The following is a 6,796-nucleotide window of genomic DNA, read 5'->3' on the forward strand; positions in this document are numbered from 1 at the left end:
AGAGGCGGACAAAATGTACCGTTGAGAACAAGTAAGTAAAGCTCACTGTTCATAGGCACGTTTCCCGGTGCAGAGGGTTGGGGCTTTACTTGTTTTATCTCGGCAAGGCGTGAACTGAAGAAGCAGTGGGGGCTGTGCTGGTGGGCTGGGCATTCTGGTATAGAAACAACTCCCTGGGTCTGAGCTGAGATGGCACAGGGGTGGGGACAGGCAGGAAAGTCATCCCCGAGTGCCTGGAGTGCTGAGGCAAGCCCTTCTCTTCTCCCCTGGTTTGTGGCTGAAGCACAGCGCTGCTCTGGGCCAGGGTGAAGCCTCCACACGCAGGTGCGTGAGAGCGTGTTGTGGCAGAGGGGAGCTGAGAGCCGGTGTCAACTTTCAGAAAAGGCTTCGAGAACAACTGGCAAAATTAAAGAGTGGCCCCGAACTGCCACAGGGGATGGACATTTCTCGCCTGCGAGAGCGGCTGCTGTGGGAGCAACGAGAGAGTTGGAGAGCTGCAGAGCGGGACGTGAGGGCCAGGTAAGAGACAGGACAAGGAACGCTTGCGCTAGGAGCGGGACCGTGGCCCTTCAGCGAGGTGCCGGCTGGAGCCTTGCGTTCCACGGAAGACCGCCAAATTGCTGCGCGAGCAGATGCTGGTTGTGCCTAGAGTGGTGCAATCAGTGTTTGGAGCCTGGCAAAGGCAGCTGGAAGCTGTTTGGGGCGCTGGAGCCAGGAAGCCCAGAGCGGGACGAGGGCAGTGGCTGAGCAGGGAGTGGTCTGGGCAAGAGAGCTGCAGGCGCTCTGTTTCAGCCCTCTCTATTTGTCTGAAGGTTTCTTGCCATGATTGTGCAGAGGATGGAGAAGCTTGAGGCTCTTGAAGAGATCAAATGCCTCCCCCAGCAGGCTGAGCCAGAACAGCAGCAGCTGGGAAAGAAGAGACACCCAGGCACCCGGAACAGCTCAAGCGAAGACACTGCTTTAGAAAGGAATGCATGGTAGTAACACAGGTTACCCAGTACATGCAGATTTACACAGTCATGTCAATAGCACTCAGTGTGTCTGCTGTCAGCTGTGAAACACGTCCTTCGTGCTTGCTGATGATAAAAATCCGCATAACTCGCAGCAGCTCTGTCTTTTGTGAGGCGTTCATTCAGGCAGACCCTCTTGTGAACGTTGTTCATGGGCTCTTCCATTTGTGCTCTCAGAGCAGGAAACTCTTACTTAGCCCGGTGGCCAACACTCTTTGCCATGGAGAACATTCACAAATGGGAATTTTACTTACTTTTCCCTGTAGGAACTGAACAGACCAATCAGTCTTCAGTTGATGGGAAGAAGAACAGAAGACCTCTGTGTACTTCAGGGGTCTCCCGGGAGAGCTCGAAGGTCATGGATAGTTCCACATGCCAAAGCACCTCATCTCAGGAAAAAGATGCTACTCAGACAGCTGTTGAGGGGAGACCTGTGAGTAGGAGCTGGGTGGATGTGGTGGCTCTCCTTTGCGGCAGCGCATTGGCGCTCAGGACTGCTGGGAGGGCGCTGCCGCACACACAGCCTCTCTCGGCTCGTGACGCATAGTGGGTTGTCAGAGTGTCTCCTGAGAAATCCCCTGGCAACTAGGAAGGGATCTTCTCAGCCTGGGAGTCTCTGTCTTGAACAATTAGGAGGGGTCTGGCTTCCTGACCTGCGGGGCACTTATTTCCACCTCCGGCTGAGACCACTCCCCAGGAATTCAGCTTGTCTTGGAGCCAGCTGTTCCAGTGTGCACCATGTCCTAATCCTGAAGATGAAGAAATTTGGGGGCTGAATCACAATTCCTGCCTGTTTTTGTTGTGTCGTGAAGCTTATTCTTTAATGCATTTCTTAACTCTTCAGGAAGAAGAAACTCTGTCCAGCAGCAAGCTGCTGAGCTCCCAAGAGCCTGCTCGTCAGGAACTTCAGAGTCCTGAAGACAGTTTTCGTGAAAGCCTAAAGCTTTTGGGCTCCTCCTTCCCCACACAGGCCCAAACCCTGAGCTTGGTCTTTCCTTTAAGAATGGTATCCAACTGTGTGGAAGCTCCTGTGCAAGGACTGCCAATGTGAGTGGCAAATGGGAAAGAACAGCAGCATTGCTGTTGCTGTACTGGCACCTGAAAGGAAGGTGGGGGCAGGTAGGGAGGAAGTTGACTGAGCTTGCAGAGCATTAACAGGAAAACAGCTTGAGTTTATATGCTTTCCTGTAAAATACGCAGGGGTTAATTGAAGCAACTACCTTTCTCCTACCTTGGAATCAACAGCATCTCAGCAAACTTTGTGTGCCTGAAGTCAGTGGGTTGACTGGTAATTTTGCTCAGGGGTAAAGCAGTGATACAGTGATGGAAGTGTACGGGGAGAGAAGACACACTAGTGCCTCACAAGAGCGGTGAATATTGTGTTTATCATACTCAAACATGTGGTCATGGACATACAAAAAGTACGGCAGTCTTTCCTCCACACACACTGTAAGGGCGTGAACTGAGCTCAGTAACACAGATGTGAAGGCATGTGCTAGCCATCCCCTCTCCTCCCCTGAATACTCCTTGATAGCCCAGGGCTTCCCAGTCCACGCAAGCAAACGCACTGTGGAGCCCTTCCGTCAGGTAAGCTGGTTGAAGAGAAACTCCTGCTCCTCTGCCTTGCTAGTAAGGCATAAGGTGTCGTTGACCTGCTGGAGTAGTTGCTGCTGACTGTTGTGGTGAACTGTCTATCCTAAGAGCAGCAAAAGAATACGAGGACATACAAACAGCGCTTGGAAGTAAACTCTTTATTCTCTGTGGGGTGACCATTTCCTGTAGTTTTCTTGCTGACAGTTCTCAGCACTGGTGTCAGAAGAAGAACTGGAGCCTGCAGACACACACCTCCTCAGAACAGGCTCCAGCAGCCGCCCAGCTAATGCTGTCTCTCCCGATTCCCATTGCTGCAGCTCGCCTGGCACAAGCTTTACATGCACGGGTCTACGCTGGGCTCCTCTCTGGGAAGGGGGCTTTGGAGCTAGTGGTGGAGTGGGCTGTCTGGTTAACTGCTGGCCCATGGAGGGGAAGGCTTCTTGCATGCTTCCTGGCCTCGCTTTAGGCATGGGAGTATAAAGTCCTGATGCATGTGCCGAAGGATAATACAGGGGCTTCTGAATGCCTTCTGGTGGGCTCTGAGCATCTTGTGCAGAGCCTTGGAGGACAGAGGGGAGGAGATGAGGTGACAGTTCCTCTGCAGACTGTGCTTCTGCCTCTGAAGGCATGACCATTCCGGGGACCATGATAGGTGGGAGCTTCATGCTTGGTTGAGGCGTGTCTAATATTTTAGCGGGGATTTTCTTTTCTGCTGGCCTTAGAAAGCCCTGGCCCGGAGAGCTCTCCTTCCCATCTCTTGGGCTGGGCTGTTTTGCGACCCGCCTTCCACAATGGACTCCTGAAGCCACTGTAGTCAGAGGGGGACCACACCGCTCTAATAGCTGCTCCACTAGCCCACTCTCCTCCGTGCTTTCTTCTGAAGAGTCCTCAAAGGAGCTTGCCTTTGCATGCATTTCTTTTTCTAACTTCCCCTCCTCCTCCTTCTTCAGGGTGTCAAGAGCATCACGGACAATCCTTTCAGCATACGCTTTTAATTCTGCGTGGAGATGCTGAACTTTGCAAATGGTGTTTTGGATGCTACGCCTTGCAAGCGTGCTACTCTCTGGGGATACAGCCACAAGATTTTGCAAAGGCTGCAACAGGAGGAGAGGAGGGGGAGGAACAGGAAGGGCCAAGCCCCCATCAGTCCCCATCCAGCTGGCTGCGGGGGGAGTACCTGGCCAGTGCTGCCATAGCTCTGCCAGTCCATGGGCTCGGGCTGGTCACCAGCAGCCTGCCCGCCGGTCCCCAGAGCCTGAAACAGAGAAGGAGGCGATTGCAGGGAAAGCCACAAAGGCAGTGGGCTCTGGCGCCGGGGCCTGTCTTCCTCCCAGAGCCTTTCCTAGGAGAGCTGCTGTCAGTGGCGCAGTGCCAGAGGCTTCCTGAGCAGACCTGAGCCCAGAGCCAGGGAGAGGGGCTCAGGCGGCAAGCTGCCGAGGGCTGTGCCTCTGGCTCTGGCTCCTGTGCTCTGTCCAGCTTTGCGCCAGCGCCCAAGGCTGGGAGAGCTGCCTGGCCCCTCTGCCAGCAGCCCCGCTGGCTGCTCTCGGAAAGCAGCCCAGGAACAACGGGAAGGGGAAGGGCCAAGCCCCCGTCTGTGCCTGTCCAGCCGGCAGCAGGGGGAATACCTGGCCGCTGCAGCCGTAACTCTCCCAGTCCAGGGGTTCTGGCTGGCTGCAGCCTGCCAGGCCGTTGGTGCCCAGAGCCTGCAAGAGAGAAGGAGGCCTTGTCAGGGAAGGTCACAAAGGCAGCAGGCTCTGGCACCAGGGCCTCTTGTCCTCTCCCTGCCCGGGAGAGTGCCGGAGGCTTCCCGGGCAGACCTGAGCCCAGAGCCAGGGAGAGGGGCTCAGGCAGCAAGCCCCCGAGGGCTGTGCCGCTCCAGCACCTTGGGCGGCAATGCCCCAGCGCCCGTGCCTGGGAGAGCTCCTAGACACCTCTGGCAGGCTCCCCGCTGGCTGCTCTTGGAAAACCAAGCCCTCACCTGTCCCCGTGCAGCCAGCTGGCTGCGGGGGCAGTACCTGGCCACTGCAGCCGTAGCTCTCCCAGTCCATGGCCTCTGGGATGCCACAGGCAGCCATGCCATCCCTCTCCAAAGCCTGCAAGAGAAAAGGAGGCCTTTGCAGGGAGAGCCCTGAAGCCAGTGGGCTCTGGCCCCAGGGCCTCTTTGCGCCTCTCTGCCCGGGACAGGTGATGCACAGCGCAGGCCGTGCTGTCTGTCTGGAGTGGGCTCTCTCCCATCAGCAGTCCCTTTTCCTGGGTTGCAGAAGACTGTGCAAACAGAAGCTCTGGGAAAGGTTTCCACTAGGAACTCCCTTGAAGAGTTTACCTCTGTCACTGGTTGCAAGGCACGTGTGGATATTTGTTCGCTGAGGTGTGCCTGGTCCTCCAATTGCTTCTGTGCAGCTGGGAGAGGGCCTGGGAGGTGTCAGTGCCCTGGCGCCAGGCAGCGTGTCTCCACCTTCCCCCCTGCGGCTGTAGGAGCTGTCCCACTTGTCCCCCAGGCCTCTGCAAGGCCAGCTGCTCTCCAAGAGGCTGGCAAGCACCTCTGCCACAATCCCCTCTGGATGCTCTCGGAAAACCAAGGCCCCATCTGTCCCTGTCCAGCCAGCAGTTAGGGGAATACTTGGCCACTGCAGCCATAGCTCTCCCATTCCATAGGTTCAGGTTTGCTGCAGCCAGCCAGGCTGTTGGTCCCCAGAGCCTGAAACAGAGAAGGAGGCGTTTGTGGGGAGGTCGCAAAGCCAGCAGGCTCTGGCCCCAGGGCCTCTTGTTCTCTTCCTGCCCGGGGCAGGTGGAGCACAGCGTGGGCAGTGCTATTGCCTGCCCACAGCGGGCACTCTCTCACCAGCCGATCCCTTTCAGAGCTGCAGAACACTGTGGGCAAGCCGGCAGGTAAAGTGCCGGTTTTGTGCCTATCACTGGCTACCCGGAGCATCGGGAAGGCTTCATTCTGGATCCTTCAGTGTCTTCTCTGCAGCTGGGAGAGGGCCTGGGAGGTGGCAGGGCCCTTGTCGCCAGCATATTTCACCGCCTTCACCTCTCCAGCCAGGGGAGTTGTGCCACTTGCCCTCAGATCCTCTGAGTGGCCAGGTCCTCTCTAAGAGTGTGGCAAGCACCTCTGCCAGGATCCCCTCTGGATGCTCTTGGGAAACCAAGGCCCCATCTGTCCCCAGCCAGCCAGCCAGCTGTGGGGCAAGTACCTGGCCAATGCAGCCATAGCTCTGCCAGTTCATCTCTTCTTGCTTGCCCCAGCCAGCCAGGCCATCCATCCCAAGGGCCCAAAAAGGAAAAGGCGGCATTTGCAGGGAAGACCATGAAACTAGCAGCTCTTTTCCTCTCTCTGCCCAGAGTAGGGGGTGCACAGTGCAGGCATTACTAGGCCTGGCAACAGCAGCCTCCTTCCCACCAGTAGTCCATTTTCCAGGGTGGGAAAAAAGTGAAAACTGGAGAAAAGAGAAAACTGAAACCTGGCCTGAGCCTGGTCTGGCCTGCAATGGATTTGGGCCATCCTTTCTAAGCCATCACACAGGCCCTCCTGCACCCTCTCAGCTCCCCTGCATCTTCTTCTGAGCATCAGTGGCCCCTGGTGCTGGCTGGCCCTGCTACACACCTTGTTGCTCTGTGGCCAGCACTGAAGCCACTGTGGGATGGAGCCCTTGGAAGCATCCATTTTCCCATAGCAATAACGGCCCTGTTGTGATGAGTGAGTGGGCAAGGCTGGGGGTGCCAGTGGGGACACGGTGAGGAAAGGTGGTCATATGTTGGACTTCCCCTAGCACTGATGGCCATAACAGCAGAGACAAATCCTATTTTTAGACCTTTGCAAGCATGCTTTAACACCTTGCTCTTTCTTCACTGCTCTGCTACTCCACTTACAACCCCATTTACTCTAGAAGGTGTGTTTTACATGGTCGAGACGTGTTCCTTGGTAGCCCAATTACCCCAAAGGCCAATTTTGCCCAGCTCCCCAGTCTGCATCTCTTCAGCAGAGCACTTGTGAGTTGTTGGTGGCCTGGGAGCCTCTGGTGACCTCTTCGGCTCCTTCTCTTCTCATGCTGGGCACCTTGCAGGTGCCATGTCCCTTGGCTGAGCCCAGCCTTCCCATGGCTCATCCACTACTGCCCATCACACAGGTTCCTTTGGCCTGCTCCACCTGGAGAGGGGAGAAGGGGCACATGGCTGCTCTGACCAGAGGA

General features: G+C 56.3%; 1 long non-coding RNA gene across 1 annotated transcript; it reads left to right on the forward strand.

Annotated features, from left to right (window-relative positions):
• Positions 1 to 607: 607 nt before the first annotated feature.
• Positions 608 to 2,771, forward strand: LOC135330080 (uncharacterized). The gene is made up of 2 exons (XR_010391839.1): positions 608 to 1,443; positions 1,855 to 2,771. It is a non-coding gene; the product is annotated as an uncharacterized LOC135330080 (long non-coding RNA).
• Positions 2,772 to 6,796: the final 4,025 nt, after the last annotated feature.

The sequence above is a fragment of the Dromaius novaehollandiae genome, chromosome 16 (assembly GCF_036370855.1).
Source record: "Dromaius novaehollandiae isolate bDroNov1 chromosome 16, bDroNov1.hap1, whole genome shotgun sequence".
Taxonomy (NCBI): domain Eukaryota; kingdom Metazoa; phylum Chordata; class Aves; order Casuariiformes; family Dromaiidae; genus Dromaius; species Dromaius novaehollandiae.